The 25,339-nt window shown below is 35.1% G+C and overlaps 1 protein-coding gene across 5 annotated transcripts in view; it reads left to right on the top strand.

The window, feature by feature from the left end:
* Positions 1 to 25,339, top strand: part of PARD3B (par-3 family cell polarity regulator beta) — a 1,139,106-nt gene that overhangs the window by 517,714 nt on the left and 596,053 nt on the right. The window contains exon 2 of one of the 5 annotated variants that reach the window (XM_078328278.1): positions 1,595 to 1,676. The exons of the other annotated variants lie outside the window; for them this stretch is intronic. The gene's annotated coding sequence lies outside the window, so the exon portion shown is untranslated. The remainder of the gene's footprint in view (positions 1 to 1,594; positions 1,677 to 25,339) is intronic. 5 annotated transcript variants of the gene reach the window in all.

A 25,339-nucleotide genomic window follows, 5' to 3' on the forward strand; every position in this document is an offset into this window, starting at 1 on the left:
TTAAATAATGTAAGGAAGCCACTAATTCTCACAGTGAGCAGAATGATAGAAGTTAGGAAGTAGAGAATTATCACTTCCTCCCTGCAAATATGTACTAAATAATGAAGTTTAGTTCATCATATTATCATCTGTTTAACTCTTAGTATTTAAGTTCAAGATTTTAAGATGAATAGAAGTTTTCCATTTTTTTTTATTGAGAGGCCAGAAATAAATCTTTAGTCAGTAGCCACACAATTATTATCAATTCTAAGACTGGGGTTAAAGGACACAGATGAGTGGTGGGAAGACACCCTAAGGGGATGTGTTTCCAGTTGTCCTGTGTGTTCTACTGAGACAAGAAGGAAAAATACAGTGTTCTTCAGAGTTTTTAATATTTTCTCAGTGAGCATAGTGGCAGGTAGCTACGAGTAAGAGAATTTTTACAGCGAGTAGTGTCTTTCTCTTTGTGTCTTGCTAAGATGATATTATGGTGTGTTGATTTGAGGACTTTCCCTTTTGTATGTCACACATTTCCCGTGTTTGTCACATATATTGAAATTATCATCATTGTTGCCCCCGAATTAAACTTCCTCAGATCCATGAAAGAAACCATTGACCTATTGTGGAGAAATTTGAATAGCCTGACTTTCAGGGTTAAAATAATTGAATTGCCTTTGTGATGTTAGAGGACTTTGGTTTGCCGGTTGCTGACTATCAAAATCCAACATATGGCTGGTGCAGTGGCTCACGCCTGTAATAATCCCAGCACTTTGAAAGACTGAGGTGGGTGGATCACCTGAGGTCAGGAGTTCAAGATCAGAATGGTCAACATGGTGAAACCCTGTCTGTACTAAAGATACAAACAAATTAGCCAGGCATGGTGGCATGTTCCTGTAATCCCAGCCACTTGGGAGACTGAGGCAGGAGAATCACTTGGACCTGGGAGGTGAAGGTTGCAATGAGCCAAATTGTGTCACTGTACTCCAGCCTGGGTAACAACAGCAAAAACTCTGTCAAAAACAAAACAAAAAACAACAACATAAAATTTAGCAAACATTCTGAAAGACCAAATCATATTTTTCTGTCCATGAGATGTAGAATCGAGTATCTATAGAAACCCTGAAACAAAATAAATGTCGTGGGTACTGATGTGTATTAGAAGGAAGGCTCTATCCATTGTCTCCCAAAGAGGAGAGATGGATGCTGCAGAGCAAAACGGGAAGGGGGGTGGGGGGGAGCGGGGGGGGGAGAAATAGCATGTAATATATTACTGCATTATTTAGATATACTAAAACTAAAGAGGTTTTTCTTTTTTTTCCCCACCCTGAAACAGTGATTTAATAATAGTTCTGGTGTTTGTAACTCCAGCTGTTCACGCTGTGTGCTGATAAGAACAGAGCTTGGAGACACATTGCAATGATGGTTTTTCATATGGCTTTATTTTTAAGAGATAAAGCTGCCATCCAGTATTTCATGGGCCAAATGTTTACTTTGTTTGGCAAATTTAGGCTGCTTAATTTTAAAATCAGTTATGCTTGTAAGACTCAAATTTCAGGTAGGGAAAAACCAAAAGCCCAATTTACTCTGCAACAGAGTTTTCACTCTATCTCCACAGAAGATGCTGAAACAAATTTGGGTTGCCTGAATGTCTGTACCATGACAAATCAAGGAAAGTAAGAAACGTGATCTCTGTTCAGGTGTGTGCTCCTGATTTTTCTTCTTGGATCTTAGTCTAACACTGAAAAAGTCTAAAGGAAGGATCACTATTTAGGTCAATTGCAGAAATTAAAAAGGTAACCATGACATGTCTTTTTTGCTGTTTAGCCTTGATCTGCACACAGTGAAAACTGAATGGGTTTTGTTTTTGTGTCAGAATAAGTTGACTAATCACTTAGTTGCCCAAGATTTCTGCTCCATGCTTTCTAGGAAACCTAAGACATGGTTTCTGTCCTCAAGAAACTTAAACCTAGGTACAAAGACCACATCTAAAGCAGTTAACAGTCCTAGCAGTCTGTGAGCATGTATCAGATTATCAAATAACACAATTTTAATAATCAAAATGAGTGGTTTTTTTGCCTTTAGCCTGCACCTTGGTACTCTACTCAGCCACCCTAACCCCTGAAGGAAATTGCCATGTGAAGTATCTCTATTAGCTGTCATCTCTCTGAAATATAACTACTTGTTTACATGACTGCATTTTTTCAAGACCATGAGCTCTTCAGAGGCACAAGCCAGTGGATTCATGTTTGTATTCAAGCCCCCGGGCACAGTGCCTGGCACTTAAGAGGTTATCACAAATATATGACTAGATGATAAATCATCAAGTCTAGAATCATAAAGTTTGTAATCTTTGTTGTTATAACTTTGTAATTTTCTAATAACTGTGTTCAAAACATTTAGAAAAGTCTTGATTAGACTAGAAGTTTCTGGATAATTTCTTATAACCATTACATCTAACGATTTCTCCTAACTTTTGCTCCTATTCCATCTTCCTTAAGAAATTTTTCTAATTTTGGTTGATTTGGAAGAAAATAAAAATACTTCTGTTATGTGGATTAATTTAAAATGATGGGACCATTGACGTGTTTCTTGGCAAAGCACTAATAAACATCTCAATCTCACTTGCACAATATGGGCAGATGTAATTTGACAGCGTTGTTTGAAATTTGGTAAAGATGATGCTTAGTTTTGTTTTAAAGGCCAATCGGGTGTCTAATTGCATCAATAACTCTGTGACCCCCAAGAAAATTATTGAAATAGCGGGTGATTTCCTCAGAAATTTTATGTAATGGGAGGGAAATAATAAATAGAGAAACTTTATGAACTCCAGTTGTTTTTAGGGACTTAACCATCCAAACTGTGACTTCAGGGTTCCAGATGTGAATTATTAAGTTGGTTGATATGAGTTCAACTTTAAATTTCATTTTAATGTTTCAGTGTTCATAACTGGACATGCAATGAGGTTATCTTTCCATCTAAACCACCAATAACCATTTTTCATTGGTCAAATGAATGATATCAGGAAATACTTTTAAAATGCACACATACACAAAGGAAGCAGCATAAATGCCTACATATGCATAAATATGTACCCTTACCTGCTTTGGAGGGAAGCTACTACCTAAATCTGAAGAGTAAAGTACATATAGTCATGTTACTGTAAAGTGAAAATTAAGGGTATGTGCTGTATTTTCCATAGGTTCTGAACTTCTATGTGTACCTTCCAAGCTGTGGATATTAATAAAAGTTGATGGCATAAGAGGAAAGGGTTAATGAGAATTCACCTTGAGAAGAAGCAAGACAATTGGCATTGAGAGGAAAGGAATTTTTTTTTTTCTTTGAGCAGGGTGTGATTCATAGAAATGTCTTCTGATAGATTTTTTTTCCTCTCATAACATAAATGCTTTTAAAGTACAAGTTTCATTTTGGTGTCTGCTTTCAAAATCTTGTCATACAATGACATTGTACAGACATTTAAAAGCGTTTTATTTCTTAGGAGAGTGGCCCCTTTCCTAATAGCTCTGTACCTTAAAATAGAGTTCTGATTTAGATGAATCACATTTTTAAAAGTAGCTACTGTGTGTGTTTTATGCTTGTGGAAACATATAGCATCCTCATAAGCAGCATGAGAGCCTGTCACCATACAGCTTTTGATGTCTGATTAAATGATCATAGGGACATCTGGAGGGAGTTAGTTTTGAAGTAACTGGTGTGAAGCACTGGAGAATCTGAAGCCTTCTGACAGACTAAAACCATTAAAAAAAAATTGCTACTTTTAGCAAATCTTTTTTAGCTTGAAACTGGCTGGAAATTTTCAGACTGACATAGCCCTGATACTTTTCAACAGATTTTTCAGACAGAACTCTCTACCTTTTAAGCAAAGAATGGTTAAGTAGTATTTGTTGCAGAAATTATAAAGAACTGTCATTAGAAAGGAAAAAGTAGATACTTAAAGCAACAAAAGTCAAAATGGATTGATTGGCTTAAAGAAATTTTTGTGTCCTTTTTCTCTGCCTTTAATTTTACTCAGTGTATTTTAATTTTTGAAAGACACACACACACACACATATATATATATTGGACATTCAGCTGTGTTCTTATGAAGACCCAAATATATCAAAGTGATTGATATTGTTATAATATGATAGCATGTTTTGAGCACATATCAAAAGTTTCTAAAGGTATTGAGTCAAAATTTTATTTGCATCGTCTCCTAAAATACAGGCATTGTTTAAAGGTTGTATAATTTGTAATTTGTCCAGTGGATTTCTCCTAGTATGAGTTGATTTCTTATTGTTTCATGAATACAGTTATGATATGCCTATATATGAATATATTTATAATACCTGACCTTATATATGTACATATGTACATATGTATTATATACTTACACGTATATACATGTATATGTGTGTTATATACATGTGCATAAAGATATGTATGTGTATACATATATATACATGTGTATGTATGTATGTGTGTATATGTATATATACATAGATATGTGGTTATTTAGATATGTATGTGTATATGTATATATACATATATAGGTATCTATATATCACACATGTATGCACACATGTACACATATATGTATACATACATATGTGCATACATGTTTATGTACACACATGTATGCACATGTGTATGCACATATGTATATACATGTATGTACACACGTGTATACACATACACATATGTATATATGTGTGTATATACATATACATGTATATACACATGTATATATGTGTGTATATACATATACATGTATATACACACATATACATATACACATACATATCTAAATAACCACATATCTATGTATATATACACATATATATACACACACACATACACGTGTGTGTGCATGTATGTTTATATACATCTCCTGCCTTGAAACCATTGAGCATTCTCCACTGCATTCAGGATAGTTTTAATTACTTGGTAAAGTTTTTTTTTTTAACTTTTTTCTCTTGTTTAAATTGTGGTAAAATATACATATTTAGCATCAGAACAGTCTTAAGTGTACAGTTTAATGGTATAAGTACATTCACATGGTTGTGCATCCATCACTACCACCTCTCTCTAGAAATCATCACCTTGCAATACGGAAACTATACTCTTAAACAGTAACTCCTTATTCCCTCCTTTCCCTTGCTTAAAAACTGGCTTTAAGCCCCTCCTCCTAAAAAAGTCATTTCATCATCTTTATACTCACTATTTTTCCATCAAAAATGGTGACATTCTATTTGATGCCAAAGTCTGTATTGTACAGTGAGTCTCAGACTGTTTACACAATTTAGATACTTTCGTGGAGAAAAAATTTCCCCCTCAAAGGAATTTGATGCAGGCATTTAAGACATTTATAGAAGAATGGATTCAGATGTGCTGAAAGCAGCAGAGTTTGAGTACGGTTTTTTTGTTTATTCAGTTGTCTAGTGGTTAAGAAATCTAGGCTTTACCCCTGACTCATCCACTGACTCTTTGTCAGGTTAAGCAAGTGTAATTTAGTTCTGTGTCTGGAAGAGGAAGATTGTCTTCTGTCTTGGTCACAGTGGAATTGCAAGGTTAATGCCTTCTGTCTTGAGTACAGCATTTAGCAGACTGGGTGCTTAATACATGTTAATAATAGTGCTAATAATGAATGTTGATAAAGGCCTTTTATAATTACTAAATTTTCAATGTGTGTTAAATATAATGAAAGGGAAATGATTTAAATTAATATGCATGCATATAAAAACTAGAGCTAGCCACAGCTTTTATTTTTAGCTTCTCAACTAACATCATGAATGTGAATCCCATATTAAGAAATTCAATTATGATGGTAGTTTCACTACGGTCATGTATGGAGAACTCAGGCATGATTCTAGTCAGGAAACTAGAAAGGCAATTTTAGTTGAAGAACATGGGTATGAATGGGAAGCCTCAAGGGATTTATGTGGTTGGAGCTTGACCAAATGAAGTTGTGCATCAGATATCATTATTATGACTTATCTCCATAATAGTTCCTGTGAGTTCTACTGGGAGACAAAGTTACTTTACTGGAAGCTGGGTACCATCCCAGAAATACAGATAACAAACAAGACTGCCTGGAGGGATTTTAGAAGATACAGGTAGGATAAAGGAAACAGTAGTCCCAAATAATGACCTGGGAAATTCAGCTTGGAGATTCATTCTTTGAACTCAAAGGCTCAGAGTCACTGAAGGTTATTATTTCTTAAGGTTCTCATGTGGCAGTGCGAGTGTGAACCATGAGATGTGGAAGGCTAGAGTGATTAAGAACATGGGCTCTAACTAAACATGACTGCTTGGTTCAGAGCTAGCTTGACCACTGACTGATTTGCTAGTCAATTTCTGTCAAGTGTTTCCCTTCTTTTGGTCTCACTTTTCTCAACTATAAGTAATGATAATAAAATACTCATAGGATTGTCTTGAGAAATCAATGAGTGATTATTTGTAAAAAAAAAAAAAAATTATTAGAACATATGGTAAGTACTATATGTATGTGTTAAATATGTTTGTGTGTTGGATTTGTGCCATGCATGGATGGGTAGAAGATATAGGATAAGATAGACTATAGAAGAAAGTCTGAGAGTAATCTGCATTAAAAGCTGAATTTGATCAGCTTTAGCTTTAATTTACAGAAGGCACTTAGCACACAGCTAGCAAAAAATATTGATTCCAAAGTCGAGCATTAAAGGCATACTGAGTGTCTTTTGCTTATAGAGACTCTTGCAAATTCTCTTAATTTCAAAAAAATATATTGCTCCAAAGGCAAGTTCTTAAGGCGATATTGAAACTTTGAACCCAGCTCTGGCTTTATTCTCTTGATGTGAAATGATATCTTCCTTATAATTATTTTGTTAAAATTGAAAGCTTAGAAGAAAATAGGAAAGGACAGATTACTAAGCAGCAAGACAGTTTTAAATGGTTCAAACCTGTCTTCCAGTTCCTGGAGTCTTCTGGAAGCCCCCTCCCCTAATTTGCTGGTCCTGCTGCCTCTGTCTTTACTCGCCTTCCTCACTTGTTTGCAGGGCAGATACCTTCTCATTTGTTAAGACAAGGTTAATATACCACCTCCTTTCTCTATGTCTTTTCTGAAACCCTACTTCCAGGCAGAAACGCAATACCTTTTCTGCAATATTTTTAAAGCAATGTATGATAAGACATTCGTTGGGATCATAAGGGAAGAATGTTATTGGAGGAATTAGTATTAAGTATCAGAGGTCAGACCTGAGTTACAGAGAGCATAGTATGTGTGCCCTCAGGTCACACACTTGTTCCTGGACTGAGGCCTGCCCTGCAGTGCCCACAGAGCTTACCTGTTCCCTCCTCAGTTCCTGCTCCCCACTCCCACCCAAGCTCAGAAGGAGTGGTTTACTTCTGTCATGAACATCCAAATCACTCTGATATACATTTATGTGTCTCTTTTCTTCCCTTGAAGTGGAAGTGCACTGAGGATGGAGAATTTTTTTTTAATCTTTGCAGCTAAACACTAGCATGTGGTAGGTATTTAATAACTGATTGATAGGCTGAATAAATGAAACAATGCATCAAAGAAGCAGTTGATAAGCAAATGGAAAGAAAGAAAAGATGAATAAATTATCAGAGAAATGATTTTAAAGATAGCATGTAAGCTAAGCAAATATACAGTGTTTTGTTTGTTTTTTGCTTTACTTTTTTGGCTGGACTGAGTGCAATGGCATGATGTGAGCTCACTGCAACCTCTGTCTTCCGGGTTCATGCAATTCTCCTGCCTCAGTCTCCTGAGTAGCTGGGATTACAGGCACCAGCCACTGTGTCCAGCTAATTTTTGTATTTTTAGTAGAGATGGGGTTTCACCTTGTTGGCCAAGCTGACCTCAAACTCCTGACCTTGTGATTCACCCTCTTTGCCTCTTAAAGTTCTAGGATTACAGGCATAATAAAGTGTTTTATAAAGGTAATGTATAGTATATCTTTGGATTACAGACATAATGAAGGGATTTAAAGGTAATGTATAGTATATTTTTCTATCTTCTGCAGTGCTCAGTTTTTTAAAATGAACAAATGTATTTTAATTTATTCAGCATGAATTTATCTATATCTTATATCTATATCTGTATAACAAAATAAAACAGAGCAGATACAGACCTCTGAGAGTATTATGACATTTCTGCATTTTTAATATACTTCAAAAACCATCCTTCCAAGTCAGCTTCTTTCATTTTAAACCTAGTTGCAATGGGGGTGTGGGAGAGGGTTTGTTTAGAAATTATTGTATTATTTATTAATTTATTTATATATATTCAACTTTTGCCTCTGGTCAGTGTTTTCTTAGCAATTTGCAAACATGCATTTAGTTATCTGTGTATATTTGGGATGGTAGTTACAAAAACTACCAAAGTAACCATTTAAAGCTAAAAATTGGGATATCACCACAAACATTTATCTTTTCTTTGTGTTGGAGACATTATAATCCTTTTAGCTATTTTGAAGTATATATTAACCCTAATTCGATCATGATATATTGTATAAATGTATCAGAATATCACATGCACCCCAAAACATGTACAACTATGATATATTAATAAAAAATACAAAAAAGAGATGTTATATTTTTTTAAAAGTCAAAATTTGAGTTTTTCTAGATTGATAAATTAATGAACAAGTAATTAATCTTTGCAAGGACCAAAGGATGCAGGTAGAAAAACACTTAGGAGTTTGTTATAATTCAGGGCACAGGTGGCAATCACCCAAATTACCAGCATGATTCCTTTATCCATGTAAACTCAGCAGTTGATTCAGTAATAGTTATAAAACAAACACAACTACACTTATTTTGTGCCGGTCATTTTTCTTTTCTTTTTAAGAAAGAAGGAGAAAGAGAAAGAGGGAGAGAGAACAGGAATCTTGCTCTGTTGCCCAGACTAGAATGCAATCTAAAAATAGGTATTAAAAACCTCTTTTATGCCAATAATTGTGCTTAACAGTGGAGACAGGAAGGAATAAGGGAAGAAAAGAACAGACAGCCAACCAATGTTTCCTTTAAGTCTGTGAAATGCCATGCAAATACTGAAGAGTGATTTACTTCCAATTATTGGTCACTTTCAAAATAGGTGTAATGTGATACTGAGAACAATGTATGTTCTGTGGACTTGGGGTGAAGAATTCTATAAATATTCACTGATTTTACTTGTTCCAGGTCTGAGTTCAAATCATAGATGTCCCTGTTAATTTTCTATCTCATTGATTCGTCAAATATTAACAATGTGGTGTCAAAGTCTCCTGCTATTATTGTGTGGGAGTCCAAGTCTCTTTATAAGTCATTAAGAACTTGTCTTATGTATCTGGGTATTCCTATATTGGGTGCATATATATTTATGATCATTGACTCCTGTTTTTGCATTGATCCTTTTACCATTATGTAATGACCTTCTTTGTTACTATTAAAGTGTATTTTGTCAGAGACGAAGGTTACAACTTCTGGTTTTTTTTTTTTTTTTTTTTGCTCTCCATTTGATTGGCAAGTCTTCCAACAACCCTTTGTTTTGAGTCTTTGTGTGTCCTTGCTTATGAGATGGATCTGGATACAGTGTACCGATGGGTTTTGACTTTTTATTCAATTTGCCTGTCTGTGTCTTTGATTGGGGCATTTAATCCTTTAGGATTAAAACTTTAGGATTAATATTGATATTTGTGAATTTAATATTGTCATTTAATGCTAGCTGGCTATTTTGCCCATTAGTTGGTATAGATTCTTCATTATGGAGATACTCTTTACCTTTTGGTAAGTTTTTGGGATGACTAATACTGGTTTTTCCTTTCTGTGTATAGTGCTTCTTTCAGAAACTCTTGTAAAGCAGGCCTGGTGGTGATGAAATCTCTGAGTGCTTGCTTGTTAGTGAAAAATTTTATTTTTCCTTCATTTTTGAAGCTTAGTTTGGCTGGATATGAGATTCTGGGTTGAAAATTCTTTGAGGATATTGAATATTGACTCCCACTCTCTTCTAGTTTGTAGGGTTTCTGCTGAGAGATCTGCTGTGAGTCTGATAGGCCTCCCTTTATGGGTAACCTGACCTTTCTCTCTAGCTGCCCTTAGAATTTTCTCCTTATTTTAACCCTGGTGAATCTAACAATTATGTGTCTTGGGGTTGCTCTACTTGAGGAATATCTTTGTGGTGGTCTCTGTATTACCTGGAGTTGAATATTGTCCTGCCTTACTAGGTTAGGAAAGTTTTCCTGAATAATATCCTGAAGAATATTTTCCAGCTTGGATTCATTCTCTTCATGACATTCAGGTACACCTATCAAATGTAAATTAGGTCTTTTCACATACTCTCATATTTATTGGAGACTTTGCTCATTCCTTTTTACTCTTTCTTCTCTAATCTTGTTTTCTCATTTCATTTCATTAAATTGGTCTTGGACCTCTGATATCCTTTCTTCTGCTTGATCAATTCGACTATTAAAACCTGTGCATACTTCATGGAGTTCTCACATTATATTCTTCAGTTCCATTAATTCACTTATATTCCTCTCTAAATTGCCTATTCTCATTAGGATTTCGTCTAAGCTTTTTTCAAGGTTCTTAGTTTCTTTACATTGGGCTAGGACATGTTCTTTTAACTCACAGAAATTTCTTATTATTCACCTTCTGAAGCCTGATTCTGTTACTGGAATGCATTCGTTCTCCAGCAGGCCTTGTTTCCTTGTTGATGAGGAACTGTGATCCCCTGTAGAGGGAGAGGCATTCTGATCTTCGGTATTCTCAGCCTTTTTACACTGGTTTCTTCCCATCATTGTAAATTTATCCACCTTTTGTCTTTGTAATTACCGACTTTCAAATTAGGTCTCTGAGTGGACGTCCAAGTTGTTGATTCCCAGCGCTGGAATCTGAGCAACCTACTGCGCCGGCTAAAACAGCGGCGTTAAGATTCATGGTGCTTTTCTGCCCAGGAATCTCCGGTCTGGCTTCCTTCTTGAGTCCCTTTTTCAGTAAGTTGAATAAGTAATTCTGCCTTCCTGGAGCTCCAAACATTGACCAAAAGGGGACCAAGTCCCGTTTACTCTGCACCAAGAACTGCTGTGCTGAGGTGCTGGCAAAACCGCTGGCCACAAGAGTCACGCTGGCGAGCCGTGGGGCTCTTCTGCTGGGAATCTCCTGGTCCATGAGCAACAAAAATTTATCTGAAAGTGTGGCGTCCTCTAGTTCTCTGAGCTTTCACTGGGAGCTACAATCCTGAGCTGCTAGTAATCAGCCATTTTGGATCTCTCCCTATGCCAGTCATTTTTCTAAGTGCTTTAAATATTATTGTATCAAATTATCTTAATACCCTCATGAGGTGGTCCCATTTGTATTTCTGTTGATAAGGAAATGAGGTATATAGAGGTTAGGTTAAGGTCAAATTGTTTAGTTGTAAAGCAAATAAGTGACAGAAATATTTAGGAACTAAAATGAACATATACTGGATAAGGGCATAGAACATATAACAGAAGTCAAGAATAATTCTCACATTGCATGTTTGGGTAGTAAAACAGGCAGGTATTCTCCCAACTGATGTAAAAAACGTAGGATCTGTTTGTAGGAAAAGCTCTAAGTAGACATGCTTGAAATCAAGAAAATGCATATTCAAACCTTGAAGTCATTGATGATTTCATAAGACCACTTTCTGTAAAGAGAAGTGGGGGAAAACTGTTCTGCTATTAGTTTAAAAAGATACTGGAGGCAAATCTTTGGAACTTAATAATCACATTGAGGAGAACATGCACATGTTAAATTTTATAAGCTAATAACAGTTTAAGAACTAATTCCAAATGGTAAAATACAGTTTAAAATGGTTCAGTGGAAAAACAAGGGACTTTTTTTTTTTTTTTTTTTTGAGAATGGTACATGTAATTCATGGGAGCATTGAACATCTACATCTTGGGAAGTGAGAGATGTAGCTGTGCATCAGGAAAAACTGGAATCTGAGATCGAAGAGGTTGCTTCTGCTTCATTCTTCCATAGAATTCATTGTGTTTACCTGTTTACCTGCCCACTGGCTTCCTCCAAATCGGGGGAACATGCGTGGCTGCTAAGAACTCTGGTTTTCCCATCTGCAGAGAGGAACTAATTCCTTCTTAAGCTTTAGGGAAGAAAAGTCTGATTGGCCCAGATTGTCCACTTTACTCAAGCTGTGGCACTTTAAATCAACTATGGCAATGGGGGGTGTAGGGATGTTCTGCAGACATTTTATGTATGATGCCAGTGGGAGAACACCAGTTTCCACTGTGTGGTAGACCAGGCAGACGTTCCCAGAGTAAAGGCCAGGTGTGAATAACCTGCATACCCAGAGTCAAGGCCAGGTGTGAATAATCAGTAATGGCAGCAAGTGCTACAGTTCAGGGAAGAACTCAGTGCTATGTGGTCAAGGTGGCTTCTTGGAGAAAGCTGGCTTGATGTGGACTCTAAAGGAAGGGTAGACATTTGATAAGAATAAAAAATTCAGTGAGCAAATTCACAGCAACAAAGATGTTTAAGTCATGTTGGGTAGAGGAAGGCCTTTCTGGGCAGAGTTAAATTTGAATGCACTGTTTCTCAAAGAGTAATCAAAGACCCCTTCCCTCAGAAACAGTGGAGGAGTTTGCAAAAATGCTTATTTGGGGGCTCCAACTCAGTGTGTTGAATCAAAATCTTTGAGAACAAAGTCTGGGAATCCGCATCTTAAACAAGTATTTTTTAGTTATTGCAGTCTCCAATGTAATAATTGCATGGAGTGAATGGGGTTATAAAGAAAGGCTGGACCTGGCCTTGAGAGGCCAAGCTGCTTAGACACAGGAAGATGAGGTCAGCTATTTATGCATTGATGCTTAGAGGGAAGAAACCCGTTTTAGCACAAGCTGTATGAATTTATTCAGAGATGCCACAGATAGAGTGAAAAGATTACAATATATTTAACAAATTAATAAACACACTGGAGTTGTAAAAAACAAACTGTAGAATTTTGCATGAAATTGTGAAGTTGTAAAACCAAGAGCAAAGTGAGACTTTCTGTTGAAGATGAAAGGAGTGATAAAACACAAACTCAAAATGTTTTTTGTTTCAACAGAATAATTTCACATGGCCATAAAGATATCATGACATAATACATAACTTAAACTATAAGCATGCATTTTTTATTTCTTTCCCTGCTATGCTTTGGTTATTGTTTGTTACCATCAAAATTCACATTGAAATTTGGTCCCCAGGGTAGCGTGTTCTAGTGGGAGATGTTTGAATCGGGGCGGGGGGGGGTGAATTCCTCAAGAATGTCATGGTGCTGTTCTGGTGGTAGTAATTCAGTTCTCTCTCTGGTGAGAATGGATTAGTTCCTGCAAGAGTGAATTAGTTCCCAAGAGAGTGGGTTATTGTAAAGCCAGGGTGCCCCATGGATTTTCTCTCTCTTTGCATGTGTCTGCTTCTTCTTTAACCTTCCCTGCCATGTTATGATGCGACACAGAAGCCCTTGCCACAAGCCAGTGTCCTACCCATGAACTTCCCAGCCTGCAGAACCACATGATAAATAAATATTTTAATAAGTTACCCAATCATAGAAACTCCATTTTAGGAACAAAAATGGACTAAGACAGTCCCCATTTAGTCATTATTACCATCAGCCTCATTGAACAGGTAGACAAAACAACAGCAAAAACAGCAAAACTTTACCATTTCCCTAGGGAAAGGAATTATGTCTCATATAGGACACAGAAGAAGTAATTTAGAACACAGACCCTCTTGGGTCTGGGAAAGTTAATGTATCTCAAGTAACTAACTGACATTCACCAAATACAAGAACAGATAAAGTTTCCCCCTGACACACCCTGTGCATATTTTCTGCTCCCACCTTGGCTGAGGTACTAATCTTAATCTGATTGTGTTGAACAGAACAACCCACCCTTTTAGCATTTCTTTGTCTGGCAGGAGTCCTGACATTTGGTCGTATGGTTAGTATCAAACAAGAAGAAAAATTGCTTCTGGTAAAACAGTTAAGATAGGTGCCTTTTTCCTGAAAGTTAGCAATATTCTCACACTCATGGAAGGTCATACTGACAGAGGAACCAGTGAAGCAGGAAACTCTAAACCACAGATAATTCTTGCTATTTCTACCTGAGTTGAAAATACAATGTGTTCATTAGCAGCAAATGCATACCATAGTCTGACCACTGGGAGATCTGCCTTCTGGTGTAAGCTTAGAGACTCAATTGTGTGGTCTTGGAGAAGTTACTTAACTACTATGGTTAAAATGGGAGCTCTCACGTGGAAAGTGATAGGAATATAAATTGGTGTAACACATTTGGAAATTATCAGTGATCTTAATTTTCAATCTGTGAATTCATAATGAGGAAACATGTTTTTCTGCTTATTTTTCATTTTGATTTTTTTTCTAACTAAATCATCTAAATAACTGGTGACTTAAATCATCACTTAAATCATCAAGTTATTTAAATCATCATCTAAATAACTTTTATTTTCAGTTTTTCGTCATCTCTTTCAAGTAGCCAAAAATACCTAGTAAGACTTGAAACTGACTTGGATCCAGTTTCCCCTGAATCCCATGCAGTGCATGAGGGGAAGGGAGGTTGTGCTCCTGAACGAAACTGGGGGATCGCATGGAAAGGGAAGTAAGATGAAATTATCTCAGTAAAAACTGACACTCTTCTTTGGTCGCCAAATAGTTCTTTGTATCCACTTTTACTAGGGTGTTGTTTTTTTTTTTTTCAGTTTATAGGCATTGGAAATATCTTTCCCAGTCCATAACTGGTTTCTGTTTTTGTTTTTCAGAGAAGGGGTCTCACTTTGTCACCCAGACTGGAATGCAATGCTGCAATCTAGCTCACTGTAACACACTCAAACTCCTGGGTCCAAGCAGTCCTTCTGCATCAGCTCCTCAGTAGCTAAGACTATAGGAGCATGCCAGCATACCTGGCTAATTAAAATTTTTTTTTGTAGAGATAGAGGTTTCATTTGGTTGCATAGGCTGGCCTCAAACTCCTGGCCTCAAACCACCCTCCTATCTTAGCCCTTCAAAGCTCTGGGATTTCAGGTGTGAGCCATGATACCCAGCCTATACCTGTCTCTTTAATTTTAACTTGTGTTATAGATAAATTTTAAATTTTAGTTTGAATATCAATTTTCTTTTATTATAGTATATTAAAGAAAATTTCTAAAATCAGTCACAGTGTTTCTTAATTTTTTTAAGTTGGAATGTAAGCCTTTAATTCATCTATAAATTTTTAAGTGGTGTAAGTGTGAATCTCTTTTAATTTGATTATTTGGCATGAAAAATGAATTATTTCAATGCCTTTTAAAATAATTAATTTTTTTTAGGAAATGCTAGTTCTGTGTTTATTTAGATGATGACGTTTCCTCTTTTGTCACTGATAGCCGTGTGATTCCATGAATATGTTTTCTAATACACAGGCTTCCTTGCATGTCTATGGCCATTTATGAAGCATCTTTGGCCATGATGCATTCTGTTTTATATACTGCTGAATGTAGTTTGCAAATATTTCACTTGTGACATTATCATCCACATATCTGAGATAGTTCTGTACATTTATTTCTTGCATTGTCCTTGTTTAGTTAAAGAATTAACATTGATTCTTTACTTCCCCTATGTAAGCTTCACAAAATGAGCAGGGAAACTTGATTGAGTTTTCTCCCATTCTCTGAAGCAATTTGTGTTTAGCATTGGAATTATATTTTCTATAAACTCGCCTGTTCAGTCTGAGACTGTGAGTATGGTATGTGTTGTTTGTTTGTTTGGGGAAGGGGAGGGGCATAGGAGAAGATGACTTATTCAGATTTTATGTTTTGTCTAGATGAATTTTTGTGTGTTGCTAATTTTTAAAATGTCCAGAAATTTATTTATATTCTTTTCAAATGTAATGTCATAGTCTTAAGATTTTAGAGTAATCTCTGCTTTATGTGTAGTTATGTTGTCCACCTACCCCCAATATTGTTAATTTGTACGTTTTCTGTTTTTAATTTTTTTCTTTGATTAATCTTAGTAGAGTTTTTGCCTATATTAGTTTAAAAATTGTTCTTAGGGAAATAGCTTTTGATTTAGTTAATACCCTCTATTCTTTCTTTCTTTTCCAGTTTATTACCTTTTGCTTTTATTTCCTTTATTTTAGTTTAAAGTAGAGTAAGAATAGAGAAAGAATGAAGTTAAATTTGTTTTGTCTAGCTTCCTATAGGCTTAACTCATTTATTTTTATTTTCTTGTTTTACATGAATGCACTTAAATATGCACAATATTTTCATGTGCCTTTCATTTCTAAATGCTTTGATTTCTGTTGTGACTTCCCCTTTACCCTATGAATTATTTAGTATATTTTAAAGTTTTTGAAAGTATGACTCTGTACCCATTGCTAATTTAATTGCATTGTTTACAGATCAAAAGATTCATATAATGCTGATTTCTTGAAATTCATGGTGATATTTGTGATCTAGTGTATGATTAATTTTTGTAACATTCAATGTGTAATTAAAATGAAAGCACATCTCCTACTTTTTGCTATATTTACCTGAAACTTGTTCATTTTGTTATTCAAATACTCGATATACCTAACTTTGTTTTTCTTTTACTCTATCTGCCAGTTTCTAATAGAAATATACTGTCTACAGCCAAACCACCCTGAACTCGCCCAATCTCGTCTAATAGAAATGTACTAAAATTTCCCAGTGTGACTATAGATTTGTCAAATTCTGCTGTTAGTTTTCTGAGGTAATGTCTTAAGTGTGCTGATGCTGTTTTTAGTTGTCTACAGTTGTTTATCCATATTAGTAATTTTTCATTAAATCCTATTTTGTCTGATATATTTGCAACCACTTGTTTGTTTTGGTTAGATTTATTTCTGGTGTATTTTTCTATCCCTTTATTTTAAACTTCTCAGTATGGTTTTACCATAGGCATGTCTGTTACAGGGGGCATGTAGGTAGACTGTATTTAAAAATCAAGTCTGATAATCTATTTATTTAAATACATTAATCTGTTTAGATTTATTGTAATTACTGATCTGTTTGGTTTTGTTTCTGACTACCATTGAAGTGACAGCGTTTCCCCACCTTTTTTTTCTTTGTTTCAAATCTATATATGTTATTTGTATTCTTTGCTCATTACTCATAAATTTTAGCATACATACATTTTATTTCATAACATAGAATTGAAGTAGATTATAAATACTGTAATACAACAGGCAGAATTGACTGAAACAACTCTATGGTCTTACCCTGAGTTGTCTGAAAAATAAGCTATCTAGGACCAGAGCCCTCACCCTCACCCTAAGTGGAAGGAGCTGCACTTAAATTCAGCCTCAAGGGACCAGCAGCTCCCTAGCACAGCAGTAAGCATAGAAAATTCCCACTGTCCCACTTGTATCTACACTCTACACTGCCTCATGCCAAGATTCTTGTTTAATATCCTACTGTCAAGGCTACCCTTATGCTCATCCTATGGAAAGTAAGAGTAACAGTTTGGGTGGGCTGTGTCCTGTGATACCCCCACCCATGGCATGTTTAGCAGAACACCCTGGTTCCTGCTTAGCCTTACATGTGGTCACTAGAAGGATCAAGGAATCTATACTTTCTCTTTTCCATGCCTCTTGGCTTAAATTTCTCCAAGCTTGTTCCTTAACCAATTTGCTATGTGGTTGTGAAACCAACCTCGGCCCTGTTACTGTGTGAGAACTCTACCAAAGTACCAGACTTGCAAGATAAAGCTATGACATACAACCCCTAAAACTTAAATATGTTTCTAAAAAGAGAAGTATTTTTAATATTGTAAATATAATACTATCATGCTCCATGAAATTGAGTTTTTAATAGCCTCTAATACTTAATCCATATTAGAATTTCCCCAATTGATCTCCACCTGTTCTTTTAGATCAGGATTTAATCTAAGACTAGATATTACATGTAGTTGCTATGTCTTTTACATCTCTATAATCTTTGTTCATGACACTGAGTTGCATAAAACCAGAGTTGTCTTTGAGCAGGTCATTTTGCATAAATTTGATCGCTTCCTTGTAAAGCTGTTTGAATTGTTCCTCTTGTCTCTGTAGGTTATGTTAACTGAAAGTCGTATCTAAAGGCTTGCTTAAATGTAAGTTAAACATTTTAGCAATATTATGTCACAGGTGATATATAATAATATCTATATAAAATCAAAAGACACATAATACATTTTTGTTTTGTTTTTCACCATTAGTAACCTAAATTTGATTATTGAGGTAAAGTGACAAACTCATCCATCCATTGCAAACATGAATTTGTTCTACTTGAAACAACAATCATTTATGAACTTTTTCACTATGTCCAATTACTGTCAATATTTTTTATAACTAACAACTTTATGTTGAAATAATTTCATTAAGGTTTACATTGTAACAGTTTTTTAACTATTTCATTTCTTCTATGTTTGCTTGCACTTTATAATGTAATGCTTTCCATAGCTTTCTGTAGCTGGGGTCATTTGATTACCTGGAAATAAAGTGCGTACTATCAACGTTAAAAAAAATGCTTAATTTCTGGCATTAAATGGCCAATTTTCAAAGTAAATTTGTTTCATGGAAGTGTCAAATGATGACAGAAGAGTTTTCTCTGGCTTCTTTCTTGAGTATCACTATGAATTCAGCCTTTCATAATTGCAATGTGTGCAAATCACCTGTGATCTTTCTTTCTAATGTCTCAACTTTGGTGAGTAGAAGCCTCTTCAGATTGGCTTCTGGGTTCTTGACATGATTGTATTATTCTTTTACAAGATTTCTCTCTTTATGGAACAGCAAGATTTCCTGAGATCACTATATAACTTTCTTGCCCCACACTTGCCACCAGTCTTCTTATCAAAGATCTGTAGAGAATGGTCCTGAAAACCAAACTCCGGTCCTAGGTATGCACCTCGTTTCTGAGAATAAATTGCTTCTATATCATGTTCTGGCCAGACTTAGAGAAAATATTTGAACATATACACTTATAATCTTGAGTTGAAATCAATATCTATAATTCAGTTTTATCACTGAGTTTAATTTCTTTGATTTTCTAATTGCTTCTCTTTTACCTTGAGAGTCTTGAGTGCTATTAACTTCAATGTAAGTACTGACTGGGTTTATTCTACAATGTAAATGTTTCTAAATAACAGCACTGCTGTTAGTTCAGACAACAAAAGATTTACCATCAAAGCATTATCTAAAGTCATTTGAAATAAAAAATCTTTTCACTTTGTAGTATATCATTTATGTGTATATGTGTGTGTATATACAGAGATGCATACATAGTAAGTTTTAAAATAAATATTTGTTATCCAGAATTTCTGTCTTCCTAAACATAACTGCCACTTTTACACAGTCTCTCTACTTGTTGGTACGCTCACATTGTGGTCCGCAGATCCAAAGTTTATCTTTAAAAAAAAAAAAAAGAACCCACAAAACATTGGTCATTAACATTTTAAGCAGATTTAGCCACTTGTTGGAGCAATTTTTGTGCTAGTGTGACTCAGGTTTCCCAAAATTAGCTTTTTTTTTGGAAATTGCTAAAGTCCTTCCTTGATTATATCTATGAGCCAGAATATGTGAAAAATCAGCTACTTGAATCTCTGAAGATACCTTTAATTTGCTCTAATTCTTGGATGTTAGCTTAACTGGGTATAAAATTTTAGGTTGCCAGCTACTTTTCTATAAAACTTTAAAGATATTATTTAATACCTGCAGCACCTATTGTGGTTGATAAAAGTCTTATTGTCATTCCTTGATGGGTGATATGTATTTTTTCCTCTTTTTTTTTTTTTTTTTTTTTGTTGTTGTTGAGGTTTTTCACTTTCAATGTTGTCTTTGGTACTTACAGTATAATTTTAAGCTGAAGACTCTTATCTTCCTTCTATTATGAAAATGTATCCACTATTAAGATATGGTGATTCTTTGCCGTTTTCTCCATTTTATTATTCTGGCATTCTTTTTAGACTTCCATTGGGACCTCTCAAGCTATTCTTCTAGAGCCCAGCAAGTCTATGGCTTGAGCCCCACTCACTACTTCATGCTTTTATTAACTTTTCAGGTCCACTAGAGCCAAGCTTGGGTTTTCAGATTTCTTCTTCCTTTTATAGATTAACTCTTTTTTTTTTTTATATGTTTTATCAGAGGTAGATTAACTTTTTTTCTATATGTTTTATCAGAGGTGATATTACATTCTGACTGTTCTGCTACCTCTTTTCTAGAAGTCACCAATGATTTTTTTGCTGAAGGCTGTGAAAAAAATTTTCCATTTCTCCTTTATTATAGAATGAATACTGTATATTATTAATGGAATATTGTACTATAAAGCAAAATCTTCTTAGTTGTATAGGGCATCCATATTTTTCATCTTTACTGAAATTTTAGCCACAAATTTTGAGTTCTTATTTGTATTTCATCTTATAAACATATGTAGCCTCACATAATAATAAACATTACACTTCTAATTAATTCATTTTGTTATAAAGAAATAAGATGTAGTTGAGGATGGTATTTCTATCTTCAATAAATCATAGCTTTTAAATAATATGATCAAAAATTCCACATTAGAAGACTGCCTACATTATTACAAACTTGTATTTGGACTTTATAATGAAAATAATTTAGGCTATTTTTTTTTGAGGCAGAGTTTCACTCTTTTTAATATATATTTTATTGCATTTTAGGTTTTGGGGTACATGTGAACATGCAAGATTGTTGCATGGATACATACATGGCAATGTGGTTTGCTGCCTTCCTCCCCATCACCTATATCTGGCATTTCTCCCCATGTTATCCCTCCCCAACTCCCCACACCCTGCTGTAGCTCCCCTAGTTCCCCACTACAGACCCCAGTGTGTGATGCTCCCCTCCCTGTATCCATGTGTTCTCATTGTTCATCACCTTCCTATGCAGTGTTTGATTTTTGGTTCTTGTACCTGTTTGCTGAGAATGACGGTTTCCAGGTTCATTCACGTACCTACAAAGGACATGAACTCATTGTTTTCTATGGCTGAATAGTATTCCATGGTGTATATGTGCCACATTTTCCCTGTCCAGTCTATCATCGATGGGCATTTTGGTTGATTTCAAGTCTTTGGTACTGTAAACAGTACTGTAATGAACATTCGTGTGCATGTGTCCTTAAAATAGAATGATTTATAGTCCTTTGGGTATATACCCAGTAATGGGATTGCTGAGTCAAATGGAATTTCTATTTCTAGATCCTTGAGGAATTGCCACACTGTCTTCCACAATGGTTGAACTAATTTATACTCCCACCAACAGTGTAAAAGTGTTCCTGTTTCTCCATATCCTCTCCAGCATCTGTTGTCTCCAGATGTTTTAATGATTGCCATTCTAACTCGCGTGATGTGGTATCTAAATGTTGTTTTGATTTTCATTTCTCTAATGACCAGTGATGATGAGCATTTTTTCATGTTTGTTGGCTTCATATATGTCTTCTTTTGAAAAGTATCTGTTCATATCCTTTGCCTACTTTTGAATGGTCTTGTTTGTTTTTATCCTGTAAATATGTTTTAGATCTTTGTAGATTCTGGATATAAATCTTTGTAGATTTAGTTCATGGTCAGATGGGTAGATTGCAAATATTTTTTCCCATTCTGTTGGTTGCTGATTCACTCTAGTGATTGTTTATTTTGCTGTGCAGAAGTTCTGGAGTTTAATTAGGTCCCATTTGTCTTCTTTGGCTTTTGTTGCCAATGCTTTTGGTGTTTTAGTCATGAAGTCCTTGCCTATGCCTATGTCCTGAATGGTTTTGCCTAGGTTTTCTTCTAGTGTTTTTGTGGTATTAGGTCTTATGTTTAAATCTCTAATCCATCTGGAGTTAATTTTAGTGTAAGGTATCAGGAAGAGGTCCAGTTTCTGCTTTCTGCACATGGCTAGCCAGTTTGCCCAATACCATTTATTAAACAGGGACTCCTTTCCCCATTGCTTGTTTTTGTCAGGTTTGTCAAAGATCAGATGGCTGTAGATGTGTGGTATTGCCTCTGAGGCCTCTGTTCTGTTCCATTGGTCTATATCTCTGTTTTGGTACCAGTACCATGCTGTTTTGATTACTGTAGCCTTGTAGTATAGTTTGAAATCAGGTAGTGTGATGCCTCCTGCTTTGTTCTTTTTGCTTAAATTTGACTTGGCTATGTGGGCTCTCTTTTGGTTCCATATGAAGTTTAAGGTGTTTTTTTCCCGTTCTGTGAAGAATGTCCTTGGTAGCTTGATGTGGATAGCATTGCTTTGGTCACCCAGGCTGGAGTGACTGCAATGGCATGACCTTGACTTACTGCAACCTCTGCCTCCTTGTGATCAAGCAATTCTCCTGCCTCAGCCTCCCAAGTAGCTGGGATTACAGGCGTGAACCACCAAGCCTGGCTAATATTTGTAGCCTGGCTAATTTTTGTATTTTTAGTAGAGATGGGGTTTTACCCTGTGGTCCAGGCTGGTCTCAAACTCCTGACCTCAGGTGATCTGCCCACCCAGGCCTCCAAAAATGCTGACAGGTGTGAGCCACCGTACCCAGGGCAGGCTACTTATTAAAGTATAGGAAGAGGTAATTAAATTTTATCTCATATCAGTGGCTCACAACTATGGTACAGTATAATCTGGATATTTTAAGGTCTAAATCACATTTTTTAAAAGTTAATTTAAATAGAAAACTTGAACATAATGAGGAAGAAAATAATGTTCTTCTCTGTAACTGCATTCATTTACTGTTTAAAAAATCATTCATGTTACTTGCTATGGCCATACTTTTTAGTTTAGTTATACAAATTCTATTTAGTAAAAGTGACAATACAGGCCTTTAAAAACAACATGTAGTGCGATAGATTAGAATTAAAATTTTATGTATGAGAGTCAAACCATTAGTTTCTTGAGGATAGAAATGTCCTGTTTTGCTTTGATTTGCTCAGCATATGGTATATAGTAATGGCAGAAATTAAATTTCAGAGGGATTAAGTGGTTTTCCTAAGTCCTGACTACCTTTATAAATTTTAATATATATTTTTTAAATGCTTAAACTGTATCCATGAAATTTAATACAAACATTATTAGCAAAAAGTCAGTTAGTTGAAAATAAGTAACTAAGATTTTGTTTTTCTGGTCACTATTCCAATTAGCTTTCTATTTTCCTAATTGAATAAATGGTGATTCGTGTGAATTAAAGTGGGCCACTTAAAAATATGTAAATGTAAAATAGAGCTATTTTATTCCCCTCCCGTGTAAACAGCAGTTTTCCTGTAAATCAGGATGTGTTTTAAAAATCACCATCCTTTTACTTAAAGTTGTGTGATTCTATATAAAGAAGATTGGTTCTGGTGGTGTCCTGCTGTGGTAAATTTTGAAAAGATGTCAAAAAACTTGTCTTATTTGCTTTGAAGTAAGAAACCAAGATGAAACTGAAATAAAATTAAAAGGAGCTTAGACAACATTTCATCTCATGCTATTTTTTCAGGAAAAATAGTCCAAATGTACATAGTAACCTTGGAAGTAAGTCTGGAGACATTATCGAATCAATCTAAACTGAGTTAGTGTATATGTGGTAGGCAGAAACTGGTAGAAATTAGTTTATCTTCCCCAGACTCTTTCTGTTTTCTTTGTACAAAGTAGGATAAACTCATTTTTAGACCTGATTAGGTTTCTTTGTTGCTTTCTTCCCCTTTCCCTAAAAGGACAGGATTGTCCATATTTTGTTCAATTCACATGAAGTGTTAGAACACGAAACCATTAAAAAGCCTTTGGCACATATATGACATCTGTTGCTATTATTGGAAAGATATGTTAAATTTAAAACCTGAAACATTTCCAAATAAGGAATATAAACAATGATCCCTAACGTTTTGTAGTTTTGCTGGTTATAAACAACAAAATGAAGCTCTTCTTGAGATATACATACATCTGAGCAACCCAGCCCACACAGATTCCTCTTTATTTTATTAACAGGATCTATACAGAATGCACTTCAGTCCTATTACACAAATGGTAAGGCTGTTGTATGGATAATCTTAGTGGACATTTAAAAAACTTATTTTATATATCCATTACTTCTTTTATTTAAATGTATCTTTTTCTAGTTGGATCCGTTTATTCCTACAGCTTCTCATTCATAAGCTCAGATTGTATTGAGAATATTTATGTCAAAACGCTTGATTTATATGTCACTTTCTAAAATAATTTTGCTAATCTGCAAACTGTCTATTTGAGTAAAAGCAAAGGCTTATTAATTACAAAAAAAATGTTGAAAAGGCTATTGTGTCATTGACTTTCATGCTAAGAATTATATATCTTATATAATATATTTGCATATATCAATGATTTTCCACTCATTTGAACTTTTAAAAGTTGCAAATTGGTAAAGGAATCATCTAATTCTACCTTGATGGATTTGAAAGGAGAACTTAATAGTAGTTTATGGAATTAATTAGGGAAAACTATCATACGTCGTCTATTGTCTTGTTGCATTCAGAATGAACAGCAACTTATCTTCATGGAAAATGGTACTGACTCAGTTGCTCTGCCCTTTATGTTATTCTTAGTGAAAATACTGTGATCAGGTGAGCTCTTAGTTACCATGGCTGTCTGATGTAAAAGAGGTTTATTAACACTCGACAGCAGCTATGATATAGTAGAGTGCTTTTAATCATTGCAGATCACAAAATCTACAAATGTTCATAGTGTGGCTTTTCTCTAAGCTGTAAATGGCAGCACCCAATGACCCATATTCCCCTTCTATTTCATGTGCACTAAAAAACAAAAGCAAACAAAAACCTGCCAGCTTTCCAATTTAATCCTTAATAATAATCTTCTAAGGCCCTATATCTTCCTAGGTCATTTAGACATATGTTATTCTACATCAAAATATAGTTAAATGAGCCCCTATCAGTTTAAATTGCATTGTTGGCATATTGTTTCCAAGTAATTGTGATTAATGGTGCTGCTGACTGCTTTTATAATTAATTGTTCTGTAGCTCGTTGAATATTTTTAACTTTGTTGTAGTGCCCATAGGCATAAATTACAATGGGTACAATTTTATAAATCAAACTCATTAATAAATATTTTTATTATGACTAGAATAAAAACCATATAGGATGACCTTTTAAAAACATTACTACTTGGAGTTTGAAATGGCTTTGAATGGGGGATTGTACATAATGTATTGTAATGAGACCATCGACCATCCCTTCCAGCCCTATAGGTATTTCACACCAAATTTCACAGTGAAGCAATTGGCAAGAGCTGTCCAGAAAGTTAGACAATGAATTTTATCTTATACTTTTTTCTTCCTTAAATTTAGAAGTTTTGTACTAGTAAACTCTGGTTACTTATTTGTAGATTTCTTTCCATTGCTGATGGTGAA

The sequence above is a fragment of the Callithrix jacchus genome, chromosome 6, assembly GCF_049354715.1.
Source record: "Callithrix jacchus isolate 240 chromosome 6, calJac240_pri, whole genome shotgun sequence".
Taxonomy (NCBI): domain Eukaryota; kingdom Metazoa; phylum Chordata; class Mammalia; order Primates; family Cebidae; genus Callithrix; species Callithrix jacchus.